The sequence below is a fragment of the Sinohyriopsis cumingii genome, unplaced genomic scaffold (genome assembly GCF_028554795.1).
Source record: "Sinohyriopsis cumingii isolate HCF-2022 unplaced genomic scaffold, ASM2855479v2 utg003963l, whole genome shotgun sequence".
In the NCBI taxonomy this organism is placed as follows: Eukaryota; Metazoa; Mollusca; class Bivalvia; order Unionida; family Unionidae; genus Sinohyriopsis; species Sinohyriopsis cumingii.
The window spans coordinates 1749-20000 of NW_028316635.1; the positions used below are offsets into that span (position 1 = coordinate 1749).

Below are 18252 nucleotides of genomic sequence, written 5' to 3' on the forward strand. Positions count from 1 at the left end.
ATTGGTTTAGATGGGCTAAGTTCACATTAAGGTGTTTGGCTAAGTTTCCATTAAGATATTTGGTTTAGATTGGCTAAGTTTGCATTAAAGTGTATTGGCTTATATTGGCAAATTTCACATAGGAATTTGATTTAGATGGCCTAAGTTCACATTATGGTGTTCTGGCAAAAGACTGCTTGGTTTTGTTAGGCAATGAGGGTAGTCTTGCTCAATGGTACAATAGGGCAACCAGCTTGATAGAAATCTATCATGTTAACCATTGGACTGATGTACATTTTATCAGTGTAATTTAGAGTCTGTTTAAACCATTCCGAACCCCCCATCTCTCTCTCTCTTACATATATATATATATATATATATATATATATATATATATATATATATATATATATATATATATATATATATATATATATATCCGAAAGAAATAATATTTTCAATCTTTCTGCACTGTACTGATTTTCTGGTTGAATACTAAAAGTAAGTTTAAATATATATAAGGAGTTTGCAAATTTTATAAAAGTCAGCTTGCTTAGCAAGTAGTAGGTCAATATGATACAATGTAGAATTTAAGAAAATGTCATTATATGTATTGAAACGTTTGTTTCCTTTGTATCTGTTGATACCTAAAAACCATATCCCAATAATTAAAATTATCCAAGACTATATGTAAATAATACACGTATGTATGTATGTATGTATGTATGTATGTACACACACAAACGTATATATATATATATATATATATATATATATATATATATATATATATATATATATATATATATATATATATATATATATATATATCACAAAAGACACACACATATCTTAAAACACCCTCAGCCACCCAGGATATATATATGATCCGTTTCTACGAGATAAACTTATTAATTCAGTATGGTATAATTATCGAATAAGATCAGTAGAGATTTTGCCCTTGTTTGCAATCGTTATAGGATAACGCGTTAAAAATAAAATTACACAGAAGTACAATTAATGTTAATAGCTGATAAAGTTATGCGAACTTTGTTGCATACTCTCTCTCTCTCTCTCTCTCTCGTGTGTCAGTATGATAAAGCAAGAAGAAAAAGGAAGAACAGTAAAGAACATATATAAAAAGGTTTATTGAAACAGCGTCTCATCATGGTGTGGGCACCACGATGCATAGGGATAAATAAAAAAGCGACTATATGTAAATAATAAACGTATGTATGTATGTATGTATGTATGTACACACACAAACGTATATATATATATATATATATATATATATATATATATATATATATATATATATATATATATATATCACAAAAGACACACACATATCTTAAAACACCCTCAGCCACCCAGGATATATATATGATCCGTTTTTACGAGATACACTTATTAATTCAGTATGGTATAATTATCGAATAAGATCAGTAGAGTTTTTGCCCTTGTTTGCAATCGTTATAGGATAACGCGTTAAAAATAAAATTACACAGAAGTACAATTAATGTTAATAGCTGATAAAGTTATGCGAACTTTGTTGCATACTCTCTCTCTCTCTCTCTCTCTCTCTCTCTCTCGTGTGTCAGTATGATAAAGCAAGAAGAAAAAGGAAGAACAGTAAAGAACATATATAAAAAGGTTTATTGAAACAGCGTCTCATCATGGTGTGGGCACCACGATGCATAGGGATAAATAAAAAAGCGAGTATTCCATTACTTTTCACTTCATTTGATATGCATCCATATGACACAGAATGCTCTCGGTGAGTACAGGGAATCAGATAAACGTCACTGTGCGGGACTAGGTATAAAACATTTATTGTAGTTTTAATTGTAAATTTTTCGGGCATTTAAGTAGAAATTAAATGATTTCAGTTCTAGTGAGAACAACATTTCGACTGTAAAACATAATTTGTTGTCTTGATGCGTTTTCAAGACTCTTTTGCTGATTAGTCACACATCTCTTCAACGTTTCCCATGTACAAATGTTTGTGTGCAGTATAATATTAGTAACTAAAGTGTATACTGATTCAAAGTTCTAATCCAAAAGAAGCAAAACTGGCCTCAGATACTCATATTTGTCACTCATCCATTTTCTGACCCAGATAAGGGGAGAATTCCATGTTGAAATTGACTTAAAATGCAGATTCAGGACATTATTGTTGTTGTTATTATTATTATTATTATTATTCGTCTTTCTGTCCTATCATTTGGTTAAAATAAGCGACAGCGGCCTATAAGCTAACTTTAAAGATAGGGTCTTATCAGATTTGCAAAGGATCTCTTCTTGCAACTTGGAGAAGTTAACGTTGTGGAAATACAGAAAGTGGAAGCATGGAATATCTATCTAAACTTACTGTAATCAAAACAGAATTTTATAACCCAATTTATTTTGCCAATGGCCCATATTTACAGTATTCGCTACAGGATGCCAATTTTCCCACTGGCAGACTGAGGCCCTGCTGTAAAAGAAATCAATCAATCAATAAATTAATATAAAAAATTCTCACAATTCATACATTCCATATTTATCAATCAATTAGTGAATAAGAAATACCACAAATAAGTAGCCAAAATGAAAGACATTGATCGCATATTTTGCAACTCTGCGCAAGAGACTACACCAGGAATATATGAGAAGAAACTTGAAGGAAGTATTTCGACGTGAAAGGAGGCAGCTTGTTGTGGTAGTAAAAGTAGAGGAAACTGGATAAATTGAACCGAATTTGTTAATAAGAAATACTGGTCATCTATGATCGCATATTCCAGTAGTAAGGATCGAAACCAAGAGCAGAGAAGTGCAAAGCAACATTTGCTATATTCAGGTCCTATGCTTGATTTTTTTAGGATCCGAATTATTGAAGAAAGTTAAGGAAAAAGAGAAAATGAAAGTCGAGAAATTGCTCTATTTATTATTTATATTGAAGAAAGTAAATTTAGTTACAATAAAAGAAAGAAAGAAAAACTTCAACTGTTTTTAGTTATAAAAGAAAAAAAAAAAAAAAAAAGAGTCTACAGCACCCGGTATTCCCAGGCGGTCACCCATCCAAGTACTAACCGGGCCCGACGTTGCTTAACTTCGGTGATCGGACGAGAACCGGTGCTTTCAACGTGGTATGGCCGTAGACACAAGTGTTTGTAAATTTAAGACTTATATTCGCTTCTCTCTTCACCGTTTCCGATGTACAGACGTTTACGTTTATGTGCCGTGTAAAATTAGTAATTAAAGTGTACTGATTAAAACTTATATAGATAAACTGCCTTCATACATTATTCAAATTTGTAATTCAGGCATTTTCGGACTCGGACATTAGTTGCTTAACCGGAGGTTTACACCTTCAAATGGACTTAAATAACAATGCATTTAAACGAAGATTCAGTTCATTTTTGTTGTTTTTGGGCATTATTATTATTATTATTATTATTATTATTATTTATCTTGTATCAACTGACTAATTCAATAGGTAAATAATCGACATCAGCCTATGAGCTACCTTTAAATACGGACTCGAATCTGATTTGAAACGGATATCGTCTTGCAGCTCGGAAACGTTAAAGTTGTGGAAACACAGAAAGTGCAAGGAAGTGGAAGCAGGGAACATCCATCCAAACTTACTGTAATCAAAACAGAGATTTATACACCAATTTATTTTGTCAATGGCCCATATTCGAAGTATTCGCTAAGGGATGCCAAGTTTCACACTGATAGACTGGTGCCCTGCTAAAAAACAGGTAAATAAATTAAAATAATTAAAAATAATACATTCCAAATATATCTATCAATTATTGAATAAGAAATACCACAGACAAGTATCCAAAATGAAAGACATCGATGGCATACGTTGCAATTATTCGCTATAGCATAGGCTGAATCCGGAATTTCAGAAGAAATTTGGAGGATCTGGACGGCATACGAGGCGGCCCATTTCGATCCTGGAGGTAGAGGAAACTGAAAAATTTGCACCAGATTTGTGAACAAGAAATATTGGCCATATATGATCGCATATCCTCACAGTGAGGATGGAACCCAAAAAAAAATTAAAAAATGCCTACAGCACCCGGTATTCCCAGGCGGTCACCCATCCAAGTACTAACCGGGCCCGACGTTGCTTAACTTCGGTGATCGGACGAGAACCTGTGATTTCAACGTGGTATGGCCGTAGACATTTGTACGTACAAATTTAAGACTAATATAGGTTGTCTCTTCGTCGTTACAAAGATACATTACACACACACACACACACACACACACACACACACACACACATATATATATATATATATATATATATATATATATATATATATATATATATATATATATATATATATATATATATTAGAGACAGGGGAGAGCTCTGCTTACGACAATACATCCCTTCAGTTTCAATCTGTAAAGAAGCAAGAGCTTATTTGATCGCCGAAGTCACTGACATGTAGGTTGCCATATTTGTGCAGTCATTTGAATAGTAATACAATGGCGAGTTCCGTGTCAAATTTCATCAAGGTTGTCGTTTTCTTTCGTCAGTCAGCTTCATTAACGACAAATGATGTTATACTCGCAATTATTTCTGAGAAAATAAATCGTATTTCTCTCGATTTCATGCAGGTATATCTCGATGAAAGGTCGGTCAAGTTTGCATGGCAGGCTAGTAAGCACAGGGGCTCGCATCGTTGCTCACAATTGAACTGACAGTCATACATTTTATACTATATGTACGACTGATAGTTTCATTGTAAGCAATGATACGAGCCCCCTCTGGCTAGTAAGCAGCCTATGCCGATACCGCATGGTGTCGGCGATTTCCAACGTTTTGATAAGCAAAACAAATATGTCCATACACCCCAATACTAATGTCCAAATATCAAAAATCGCTATTTTGGGACTATTATGAATTCATTCAAGGACATTCTAAATTACATCATCGCCACACGTCAAGATTGTTATTACATCAGCACATTCAAAATTGGACTTCATTCAGAAAACCACTGGCATTCATTTGGAACACTACCCTTTTGGACTTGTCATATAACTTTTATGGACTATTTGTGATTTCATTTATAATGCTGAAAAGTATTTAAATTTTCACTTTGTATTCTTTATAAAAAATAAATTAAGTCGGTTGGTTTAGATTGGCTAAGATAGCATTAAGGTGTTTTTGTTTATATGAGCCAATATCACATTATTCTTTTCTTGGTTTAGATGGGCTAAGTTCACATTATGGTACATTGGTTTAGATGGGCTAAGTTCACATTAAGGTGTTTGGCTAAGTTTCCATTAAGATATTTGGTTTAGAGTGGCTAAGTTTGCATTAAAGTGTATTGGCTTATATTGGCAAATTTCACATAGGAATTTGATTTAGATGGCCTAAGTTCACATTATGGTGTTCTGGCAAAAGACTGCTTGGTTTTGTTAGGCAATGAGGGTAGTCTTGCTCAATGGTACATTAGGGCAACCAGCTTGATATAAATCTATCATGTTAACCATTGGACTGATGTACATTTTATCAGTGTAATTTAGAGTCTGTTTAAACCATTCCGAACCCCCCATCTCTCTCTCTCTTACATATATATATATATATATATATATATATATATATATATATATATATATATATATATATATATATATATATATATATATATATATATCCGAAAGAAATAATATTTTCAATCTTTCTGCACTGTACTGATTTTCTGGTTGAATACTAAAAGTAAGTTTAAATATATATAAGGAGTTTGCAAATTTTATAAAAGTCAGCTTGCCTAGCAAGTAGTAGGTCAATATGATACAATGTAGAATTTAAGAAAATGTCATTATATGTATTGAAACGTTTGTTTCCTTTGTATCTGTTGATACCTAAAAACCATATCCCAATAATTAAAATTATCCAAGACTATATGTAAATAATACACGTATGTATGTATGTATGTATGTATGTATGTACACACACAAACGTATATATATATATATATATATATATATATATATATATATATATATATATATATATATATCACAAAAGACACACACATATCTTAAAACACCCTCAGCCACCCAGGATATATATATGATCCGTTTTTACGAGATAAACTTATTAATTCAGTATGGTATAATTATCGAATAAGATCAGTAGAGATTTTGCCCTTGTTTGCAATCGTTATAGGATAACGCGTTAAAAATAAAATTACACAGAAGTACAATTAATGTTAATAGCTGATAAAGTTATGCGAACTTTGTTGCATACTCTCTCTCTCTCTCTCTCTCTCTCTCTCTCTCTCTCTCTCTCGTGTGTCAGTATGATAAAGCAAGAAGAAAAAGGAAGAACAGTAAAGAACATATATAAAAAGGTTTATTGAAACAGCGTCTCATCATGGTGTGGGCACCACGATGCATAGGGATAAATAAAAAAGCGACTATATGTAAATAATACACGTATGTATGTATGTATGTATGTATGTACACACACAAACGTATATATATATATATATATATATATATATATATATATATATATATATATATATATATATATATATATATCACAAAAGACACACACATATCTTAAAACACCCTCAGCCACCCAGGATATATATATGATCCGTTTTTACGAGATACACTTATTAATTCAGTATGGTATAATTATCGAATAAGATCAGTAGAGTTTTTGCCCTTGTTTGCAATCGTTATAGGATAACGCGTTAAAAATAAAATTACACAGAAGTACAATTAATGTTAATAGCTGATAAAGTTATGCGAACTTTGTTGCATACTCTCTCTCTCTCTCTCTCTCTCTCTCTCTCGTGTGTCAGTATGATAAAGCAAGAAGAAAAAGGAAGAACAGTAAAGAACATATATAAAAAGGTTTATTGAAACAGCGTCTCATCATGGTGTGGGCACCACGATGCATAGGGATAAATAAAAAAGCGAGTATTCCATTACTTTTCACTTCATTTGATATGCATCCATATGACACAGAATGCTCTCGGTGAGTACAGGGAATCAGATAAACGTCACTGTGCGGGACTAGGTATAAAATATTTATTGTAGTTTTAATTGTAAATTTTTCGGGCATTTAAGTAGAAATTAAATGATTTCAGTTCTAGTGAGAACAACATTTCGACTGTAAAACATAATTTGTTGTCTTGATGCGTTTTCAAGACTCTTTTGCTGATTAGTCACACATCTCTTCAACGTTTCCCATGTACAAATGTTTGTGTGCAGTATAATATTAGTAACTAAAGTGTATACTGATTCAAAGTTCTAATCCAAAAGAAGCAAAACTGGCCTCAGATACTCATATTTGTCACTCATCCATTTTCTGACCCAGATAAGGGGAGAATTCCATGTTGAAATTGACTTAAAATGCAGATTCAGGACATTATTGTTGTTGTTATTATTATTATTATTATTATTCGTCTTTCTGTCCTATCATTTGGTTAAAATAAGCGACAGCGGCCTATAAGCTAACTTTAAAGATAGGGTCTTATCAGATTTGCAAAGGATCTCTTCTTGCAACTTGGAGAAGTTAACGTTGTGGAAATACAGAAAGTGGAAGCATGGAATATCTATCTAAACTTACTGTAATCAAAACAGAATTTTATAACCCAATTTATTTTGCCAATGGCCCATATTTACAGTATTCGCTACAGGATGCCAATTTTCCCACTGGCAGACTGAGGCCCTGCTGTAAAAGAAATCAATCAATCAATAAATTAATATAAAAAATTCTCACAATTCATACATTCCATATTTATCAATCAATTAGTGAATAAGAAATACCACAAATAAGTAGCCAAAATGAAAGACATTGATCGCATATTTTGCAACTCTGCGCAAGAGACTACACCAGGAATATATGAGAAGAAACTTGAAGGAAGTATTTCGACGTGAAAGGAGGCAGCTTGTTGTGGTAGTAAAAGTAGAGGAAACTGGATAAATTGAACCGAATTTGTTAATAAGAAATACTGGTCATCTATGATCGCATATTCCAGTAGTAAGGATCGAAACCAAGAGCAGAGAAGTGCAAAGCAACATTTGCTATATTCAGGTCCTATGCTTGATTTTTTTAGGATCCGAATTATTGAAGAAAGTTAAGGAAAAAGAGAAAATGAAAGTCGAGAAATTGCTCTATTTATTATTTATATTGAAGAAAGTAAATTTAGTTACAATAAAAGAAAGAAAGAAAAACTTCAACTGTTTTTAGTTATAAAAGAAAAAAAAAAAAAAAAAAGAGTCTACAGCACCCGGAATTCCCAGGCGGTCACCCATCCAAGTACTAACCGGGCCCGACGTTGCTTAACTTCGGTGATCGGACGAGAACCGGTGCTTTCAACGTGGTATGGCCGTAGACACAAGTGTTTGTAAATTTAAGACTTATATTCGCTTCTCTCTTCACCGTTTCCGATGTACAGACGTTTACGTTTATGTGCCGTGTAAAATTAGTAATTAAAGTGTACTGATTAAAACTTATATAGATAAACTGCCTTCATACATTATTCAAATTTGTAATTCAGGCATTTTCGGACTCGGACATTAGTTGCTTAACGGGAGGTTTACACCTTCAAATGGACTTAAATAACAATGCATTTAAACGAAGATTCAGTTCATTTTTGTTGTTTTTGGGCATTATTATTATTATTATTATTATTATTATTATTTATCTTGTATCAACTGACTAATTCAATAGGTAAATAATCGACATCAGCCTATGAGCTACCTTTAAATACGGACTCGAATCTGATTTGAAACGGATATCGTCTTGCAGCTCGGAAACGTTAAAGTTGTGGAAACACAGAAAGTGCAAGGAAGTGGAAGCAGGGAACATCCATCCAAACTTACTGTAATCAAAACAGAGATTTATACACCAATTTATTTTGTCAATGGCCCATATTCGAAGTATTCGCTAAGGGATGCCAAGTTTCACACTGATAGACTGGTGCCCTGCTAAAAAACAGGTAAATAAATTAAAATAATTAAAAATAATACATTCCAAATATATCTATCAATTATTGAATAAGAAATACCACAGACAAGTATCCAAAATGAAAGACATCGATGGCATACGTTGCAATTATTCGCTATAGCATAGGCTGAATCCGGAATTTCAGAAGAAATTTGGAGGATCTGGACGGCATACGAGGCGGCCCATTTCGATCCTGGAGGTAGAGGAAACTGAAAAATTTGCACCAGATTTGTGAACAAGAAATATTGGCCATATATGATCGCATATCCTCACAGTGAGGATGGAACCCCAAAAAAAATTAAAAAATGCCTACAGCACCCGGTATTCCCAGGCGGTCACCCATCCAAGTACTAACCGGGCCCGACGTTGCTTAACTTCGGTGATCGGACGAGAACCGGTGTTTTCAACGTGGTATGGCCGTAGACATTTGTACGTACAAATTTAAGACTAATATAGGTTGTCTCTTCGTCGTTACAAAGATACATTACACACACACACACACACACACACACACACACACACACACATATATATATATATATATATATATATATATATATATATATATATATATATATATATATATATATATATATATATATATATATATATATATATATATATATATATATTAGAGACAGGGGAGAGCTCTGCTTACGACAATACATCCCTTCAGTTTCAATCTGTAAAGAAGCAAGAGCTTATTTGATCGCCGAAGTCACTGACATGTAGGTTGCCATATTTGTGCAGTCATTTGAATAGTAATACAATGGCGAGTTCCGTGTCAAATTTCATCAAGGTTGTCGTTTTCTTTCGTCAGTCAGCTTCATTAACGACAAATGATGTTATACTCGCAATTATTTCTGAGAAAATAAATCGTATTTCTCTCGATTTCATGCAGGTATATCTCGATGAAAGGTCGGTCAAGTTTGCATGGCAGGCTAGTAAGCACAGGGGCTCGCATCGTTGCTCACAATTGAACTGACAGTCATACATTTTATACTATATGTACGACTGATAGTTTCATTGCAAGCAATGATACGAGCCCCCTGTGGCTAGTAAGCAGCCTATGCCGATACCGCATGGTGTCGGCGATTTCCAACGTTTTGATAAGCAAAACAAATATGTCCATACACCCCAATACTAATGTCCAAATATCAAAAATCGCTATTTTGGGACTATTATGAATTCATTCAAGGACATTCTAAATTACATCATCGCCACACGTCAAGATTGTTATTACATCAGCACATTCAAAATTGGACTTCATTCAGAAAACCACTGGCATTCATTTGGAACACTACCCTTTTGGACTTGTCATATAACTTTTATGGACTATTTGTGATTTCATTTATAATGCTGAAAAGTATTTAAATTTTCACTTTGTATTCTTTATAAAAAATAAATTAAGTCGGTTGGTTTAGATTGGCTAAGATAGCATTAAGGTGTTTTTGTTTATATGAGCCAATATCACATTATTCTTTTCTTGGTTTAGATGGGCTAAGTTCACATTATGGTACATTGGTTTAGATGGGCTAAGTTCACATTAAGGTGTTTGGCTAAGTTTCCATTAAGATATTTGGTTTAGATTGGCTAAGTTTGCATTAAAGTGTATTGGCTTATATTGGCAAATTTCACATAGGAATTTGATTTAGATGGCCTAAGTTCACATTATGGTGTTCTGGCAAAAGACTGCTTGGTTTTGTTAGGCAATGAGGGTAGTCTTGCTCAATGGTACAATAGGGCAACCAGCTTGATAGAAATCTATCATGTTAACCATTGGACTGATGTACATTTTATCAGTGTAATTTAGAGTCTGTTTAAACCATTCCGAACCCCCCATCTCTCTCTCTCTTACATATATATATATATATATATATATATATATATATATATATATATATATCCGAAAGAAATAATATTTTCAATCTTTCTGCACTGTACTGATTTTCTGGTTGAATACTAAAAGTAAGTTTAAATATATATAAGGAGTTTGCAAATTTTATAAAAGTCAGCTTGCCTAGCAAGTAGTAGGTCAATATGATACAATGTAGAATTTAAGAAAATGTCATTATATGTATTGAAACGTTTGTTTCCTTTGTATCTGTTGATACCTAAAAACCATATCCCAATAATTAAAATTATCCAAGACTATATGTAAATAATACACGTATGTATGTATGTATGTATGTATGTATGTACACACACAAACGTATATATATATATATATATATATATATATATATATATATATATATATATATATATATATATATATATATATATATATATATATATCACAAAAGACACACACATATCTTAAAACACCCTCAGCCACCCAGGATATATATATGATCCGTTTTTACGAGATAAACTTATTAATTCAGTATGGTATAATTATCGAATAAGATCAGTAGAGATTTTGCCCTTGTTTGCAATCGTTATAGGATAACGCGTTAAAAATAAAATTACACAGAAGTACAATTAATGTTAATAGCTGATAAAGTTATGCGAACTTTGTTGCATACTCTCTCTCTCTCTCTCTCTCTCTCTCTCTCTCTCTCTCTCGTGTGTCAGTATGATAAAGCAAGAAGAAAAAGGAAGAACAGTAAAGAACATATATAAAAAGGTTTATTGAAACAGCGTCTCATCATGGTGTGGGCACCACGATGCATAGGGATAAATAAAAAAGCGACTATATGTAAATAATAAACGTATGTATGTATGTATGTATGTATGTACACACACAAACGTATATATATATATATATATATATATATATATATATATATATATATATATATATATATATATATATATATATATATCACAAAAGACACACACATATCTTAAAACACCCTCAGCCACCCAGGATATATATATGATCCGTTTTTACGAGATACACTTATTAATTCAGTATGGTATAATTATCGAATAAGATCAGTAGAGTTTTTGCCCTTGTTTGCAATCGTTATAGGATAACGCGTTAAAAATAAAATTACACAGAAGTACAATTAATGTTAATAGCTGATAAAGTTATGCGAACTTTGTTGCATACTCTCTCTCTCTCTCTCTCTCTCTCTCTCGTGTGTCAGTATGATAAAGCAAGAAGAAAAAGGAAGAACAGTAAAGAACATATATAAAAAGGTTTATTGAAACAGCGTCTCATCATGGTGTGGGCACCACGATGCATAGGGATAAATAAAAAAGCGAGTATTCCATTACTTTTCACTTCATTTGATATGCATCCATATGACACAGAATGCTCTCGGTGAGTACAGGGAATCAGATAAACGTCACTGTGCGGGACTAGGTATAAAATATTTATTGTAGTTTTAATTGTAAATTTTTCGGGCATTTAAGTAGAAATTAAATGATTTCAGTTCTAGTGAGAACAACATTTCGACTGTAAAACATAATTTGTTGTCTTGATGCGTTTTCAAGACTCTTTTGCTGATTAGTCACACATCTCTTCAACGTTTCCCATGTACAAATGTTTGTGTGCAGTATAATATTAGTAACTAAAGTGTATACTGATTCAAAGTTCTAATCCAAAAGAAGCAAAACTGGCCTCAGATACTCATATTTGTCACTCATCCATTTTCTGACCCAGATAAGGGGAGAATTCCATGTTGAAATTGACTTAAAATGCAGATTCAGGACATTATTGTTGTTGTTATTATTATTATTATTATTATTCGTCTTTCTGTCCTATCATTTGGTTAAAATAAGCGACAGCGGCCTATAAGCTAACTTTAAAGATAGGGTCTTATCAGATTTGCAAAGGATCTCTTCTTGCAACTTGGAGAAGTTAACGTTGTGGAAATACAGAAAGTGGAAGCATGGAATATCTATCTAAACTTACTGTAATCAAAACAGAATTTTATAACCCAATTTATTTTGCCAATGGCCCATATTTACAGTATTCGCTACAGGATGCCAATTTTCCCACTGGCAGACTGAGGCCCTGCTGTAAAAGAAATCAATCAATCAATAAATTAATATAAAAAATTCTCACAATTCATACATTCCATATTTATCAATCAATTAGTGAATAAGAAATACCACAAATAAGTAGCCAAAATGAAAGACATTGATCGCATATTTTGCAACTCTGCGCAAGAGACTACACCAGGAATATATGAGAAGAAACTTGAAGGAAGTATTTCGACGTGAAAGGAGGCAGCTTGTTGTGGTAGTAAAAGTAGAGGAAACTGGATAAATTGAACCGAATTTGTTAATAAGAAATACTGGTCATCTATGATCGCATATTCCAGTAGTAAGGATCGAAACCAAGAGCAGAGAAGTGCAAAGCAACATTTGCTATATTCAGGTCCTATGCTTGATTTTTTTAGGATCCGAATTATTGAAGAAAGTTAAGGAAAAAGAGAAAATGAAAGTCGAGAAATTGCTCTATTTATTATTTATATTGAAGAAAGTAAATTTAGTTACAATAAAAGAAAGAAAGAAAAACTTCAACTGTTTTTAGTTATAAAAGAAAAAAAAAAAAAAAAAGAGTCTACAGCACCCGGTATTCCCAGGCGGTCACCCATCCAAGTACTAACCGGGCCCGACGTTGCTTAACTTCGGTGATCGGACGAGAACCGGTGCTTTCAACGTGGTATGGCCGTAGACACAAGTGTTTGTAAATTTAAGACTTATATTCGCTTCTCTCTTCACCGTTTCCGATGTACAGACGTTTACGTTTATGTGCCGTGTAAAATTAGTAATTAAAGTGTACTGATTAAAACTTATATAGATAAACTGCCTTCATACATTATTCAAATTTGTAATTCAGGCATTTTCGGACTCGGACATTAGTTGCTTAACGGGAGGTTTACACCTTCAAATGGACTTAAATAACAATGCATTTAAACGAAGATTCAGTTCATTTTTGTTGTTTTTGGGCATTATTATTATTATTATTATTATTATTATTATTTATCTTGTATCAACTGACTAATTCAATAGGTAAATAATCGACATCAGCCTATGAGCTACCTTTAAATACGGACTCGAATCTGATTTGAAACGGATATCGTCTTGCAGCTCGGAAACGTTAAAGTTGTGGAAACACAGAAAGTGCAAGGAAGTGGAAGCAGGGAACATCCATCCAAACTTACTGTAATCAAAACAGAGATTTATACACCAATTTATTTTGTCAATGGCCCATATTCGAAGTATTCGCTAAGGGATGCCAAGTTTCACACTGATAGACTGGTGCCCTGCTAAAAAACAGGTAAATAAATTAAAATAATTAAAAATAATACATTCCAAATATATCTATCAATTATTGAATAAGAAATACCACAGACAAGTATCCAAAATGAAAGACATCGATGGCATACGTTGCAATTATTCGCTATAGCATAGGCTGAATCCGGAATTTCAGAAGAAATTTGGAGGATCTGGACGGCATACGAGGCGGCCCATTTCGATCCTGGAGGTAGAGGAAACTGAAAAATTTGCACCAGATTTGTGAACAAGAAATATTGGCCATATATGATCGCATATCCTCACAGTGAGGATGGAACCCAAAAAAAAATTAAAAAATGCCTACAGCACCCGGTATTCCCAGGCGGTCACCCATCCAAGTACTAACCGGGCCCGACGTTGCTTAACTTCGGTGATCGGACGAGAACCTGTGTTTTCAACGTGGTATGGCCGTAGACATTTGTACGTACAAATTTAAGACTAATATAGGTTGTCTCTTCGTCGTTACAAAGATACATTACACACACACACACACACACACACACACACACACACACATATATATATATATATATATATATATATATATATATATATATATATATATATATATATATATATATATATATATATATATATATATATATATATATATATTAGAGACAGGGGAGAGCTCTGCTTACGACAATACATCCCTTCAGTTTCAATCTGTAAAGAAGCAAGAGCTTATTTGATCGCCGAAGTCACTGACATGTAGGTTGCCATATTTGTGCAGTCATTTGAATAGTAATACAATGGCGAGTTCCGTGTCAAATTTCATCAAGGTTGTCGTTTTCTTTCGTCAGTCAGCTTCATTAACGACAAATGATGTTATACTCGCAATTATTTCTGAGAAAATAAATCGTATTTCTCTCGATTTCATGCAGGTATATCTCGATGAAAGGTCGGTCAAGTTTGCATGGCAGGCTAGTAAGCACAGGGGCTCGCATCGTTGCTCACAATTGAACTGACAGTCATACATTTTATACTATATGTACGACTGATAGTTTCATTGTAAGCAATGATACGAGCCCCCTCTGGCTAGTAAGCAGCCTATGCCGATACCGCATGGTGTCGGCGATTTCCAACGTTTTGATAAGCAAAACAAATATGTCCATACACCCCAATACTAATGTCCAAATATCAAAAATCGCTATTTTGGGACTATTATGAATTCATTCAAGGACATTCTAAATTACATCATCGCCACACGTCAAGATTGTTATTACATCAGCACATTCAAAATTGGACTTCATTCAGAAAACCACTGGCATTCATTTGGAACACTACCCTTTTGGACTTGTCATATAACTTTTATGGACTATTTGTGATTTCATTTATAATGCTGAAAAGTATTTAAATTTTCACTTTGTATTCTTTATAAAAAATAAATTAAGTCGGTTGGTTTAGATTGGCTAAGATAGCATTAAGGTGTTTTTGTTTATATGAGCCAATATCACATTATTCTTTTCTTGGTTTAGATGGGCTAAGTTCACATTATGGTACATTGGTTTAGATGGGCTAAGTTCACATTAAGGTGTTTGGCTAAGTTTCCATTAAGATATTTGGTTTAGAGTGGCTAAGTTTGCATTAAAGTGTATTGGCTTATATTGGCAAATTTCACATAGGAATTTGATTTAGATGGCCTAAGTTCACATTATGGTGTTCTGGCAAAAGACTGCTTGGTTTTGTTAGGCAATGAGGGTAGTCTTGCTCAATGGTACATTAGGGCAACCAGCTTGATATAAATCTATCATGTTAACCATTGGACTGATGTACATTTTATCAGTGTAATTTAGAGTCTGTTTAAACCATTCCGAACCCCCCATCTCTCTCTCTCTTACATATATATATATATATATATATATATATATATATATATATATATATATATATATATATATATATATATATCCGAAAGAAATAATATTTTCAATCTTTCTGCACTGTACTGATTTTCTGGTTGAATACTAAAAGTAAGTTTAAATATATATAAGGAGTTTGCAAATTTTATAAAAGTCAGCTTGCCTAGCAAGTAGTAGGTCAATATGATACAATGTAGAATTTAAGAAAATGTAATTATATGTATTGAAACGTTTGTTTCCTTTGTATCTGTTGATACCTAAAAACCATATCCCAATAATTAAAATTATCCAAGACTATATGTAAATAATACACGTATGTATGTATGTATGTATGTATGTATGTACACACACAAACGTATATATATATATATATATATATATATATATATATATATATATATATATATATATATATATATATATATATATATATATATCACAAAAGACACACACATATCTTAAAACACCCTCAGCCACCCAGGATATATATATGATCCGTTTTTACGAGATAAACTTATTAATTCAGTATGGTATAATTATCGAATAAGATCAGTAGAGATTTTGCCCTTGTTTGCAATCGTTATAGGATAACGCGTTAAAAATAAAATTACACAGAAGTACAATTAATGTTAATAGCTGATAAAGTTATGCGAACTTTGTTGCATACTCTCTCTCTCTCTCTCTCTCTCTCTCTCTCTCTCTCTCTCGTGTGTCAGTATGATAAAGCAAGAAGAAAAAGGAAGAACAGTAAAGAACATATATAAAAAGGTTTATTGAAACAGCGTCTCATCATGGTGTGGGCACCACGATGCATAGGGATAAATAAAAAAGCGACTATATGTAAATAATACACGTATGTATGTATGTATGTATGTATGTACACACACAAACGTATATATATATATATATATATATATATATATATATATATATATATATATATATATATATATATATATATATATATATATATATATATATATATATCACAAAAGACACACACATATCTTAAAACACCCTCAGCCACCCAGGATATATATATGATCCGTTTTTACGAGATACACTTATTAATTCAGTATGGTATAATTATCGAATAAGATCAGTAGAGTTTTTGCCCTTGTTTGCAATCGTTATAGGATAACGCGTTAAAAATAAAATTACACAGAAGTACAATTAATGTTAATAGCTGATAAAGTTATGCGAACTTTGTTGCATACTCTCTCTCTCTCTCTCTCTCTCTCTCTCTCTCGTGTGTCAGTATGATAAAGCAAGAAGAAAAAGGAAGAACAGTAAAGAACATATATAAAAAGGTTTATTGAAACAGCGTCTCATCATGGTGTGGGCACCACGATGCATAGGGATAAATAAAAAAGCGAGTATTCCATTACTTTTCACTTCATTTGATATGCATCCATATGACACAGAATGCTCTCGGTGAGTACAGGGAATCAGATAAACGTCACTGTGCGGGACTAGGTATAAAATATTTATTGTAGTTTTAATTGTAAATTTTTCGGGCATTTAAGTAGAAATTAAATGATTTCAGTTCTAGTGAGAACAACATTTCGACTGTAAAACATAATTTGTTGTCTTGATGCGTTTTCAAGACTCTTTTGCTGATTAGTCACACATCTCTTCAACGTTTCCCATGTACAAATGTTTGTGTGCAGTATAATATTAGTAACTAAAGTGTATACTGATTCAAAGTTCTAATCCAAAAGAAGCAAAACTGGCCTCAGATACTCATATTTGTCACTCATCCATTTTCTGACCCAGATAAGGGGAGAATTCCATGTTGAAATTGACTTAAAATGCAGATTCAGGACATTATTGTTGTTGTTATTATTATTATTATTATTATTCGTCTTTCTGTCCTATCATTTGGTTAAAATAAGCGACAGCGGCCTATAAGCTAACTTTAAAGATAGGGTCTTATCAGATTTGCAAAGGATCTCTTCTTGCAACTTGGAGAAGTTAACGTTGTGGAAATACAGAAAGTGGAAGCATGGAATATCTATCTAAACTTACTGTAATCAAAACAGAATTTTATAACCCAATTTATTTTGCCAATGGCCCATATTTACAGTATTCGCTACAGGATGCCAATTTTCCCACTGGCAGACTGAGGCCCTGCTGTAAAAGAAATCAATCAATCAATAAATTAATATAAAA

General features: G+C 32.7%; 6 non-coding genes across 6 annotated transcripts; all 6 read right to left on the reverse strand.

Moving 5' to 3' along the window:
• Positions 1 to 3005: 3005 nt before the first annotated feature.
• On the reverse strand, positions 3006 to 3124 carry LOC149769313 (5S ribosomal RNA). The gene has a single exon (XR_016419164.1). It is a non-coding gene; the product is annotated as a 5S ribosomal RNA (ribosomal RNA).
• A 918-nt stretch (positions 3125 to 4042) lies between these two features.
• Positions 4043 to 4161, reverse strand: LOC149769314 (5S ribosomal RNA). The gene has a single exon (XR_016419194.1). It is a non-coding gene; the product is annotated as a 5S ribosomal RNA (ribosomal RNA).
• A 4070-nt stretch (positions 4162 to 8231) lies between these two features.
• On the reverse strand, positions 8232 to 8350 carry LOC149769315 (5S ribosomal RNA). Its single transcript, XR_016419225.1, has one exon. It is a non-coding gene; the product is annotated as a 5S ribosomal RNA (ribosomal RNA).
• A 918-nt stretch (positions 8351 to 9268) lies between these two features.
• Positions 9269 to 9387, reverse strand: LOC149769316 (5S ribosomal RNA). Its single transcript, XR_016419226.1, has one exon. It is a non-coding gene; the product is annotated as a 5S ribosomal RNA (ribosomal RNA).
• A 4091-nt stretch (positions 9388 to 13478) lies between these two features.
• LOC149769317 (5S ribosomal RNA) lies at positions 13479 to 13597 on the reverse strand. Its single transcript, XR_016419202.1, has one exon. It is a non-coding gene; the product is annotated as a 5S ribosomal RNA (ribosomal RNA).
• A 918-nt stretch (positions 13598 to 14515) lies between these two features.
• Positions 14516 to 14634, reverse strand: LOC149769318 (5S ribosomal RNA). The gene has a single exon (XR_016419190.1). It is a non-coding gene; the product is annotated as a 5S ribosomal RNA (ribosomal RNA).
• Between the last annotated feature and the right edge of the window lie 3618 nt (positions 14635 to 18252).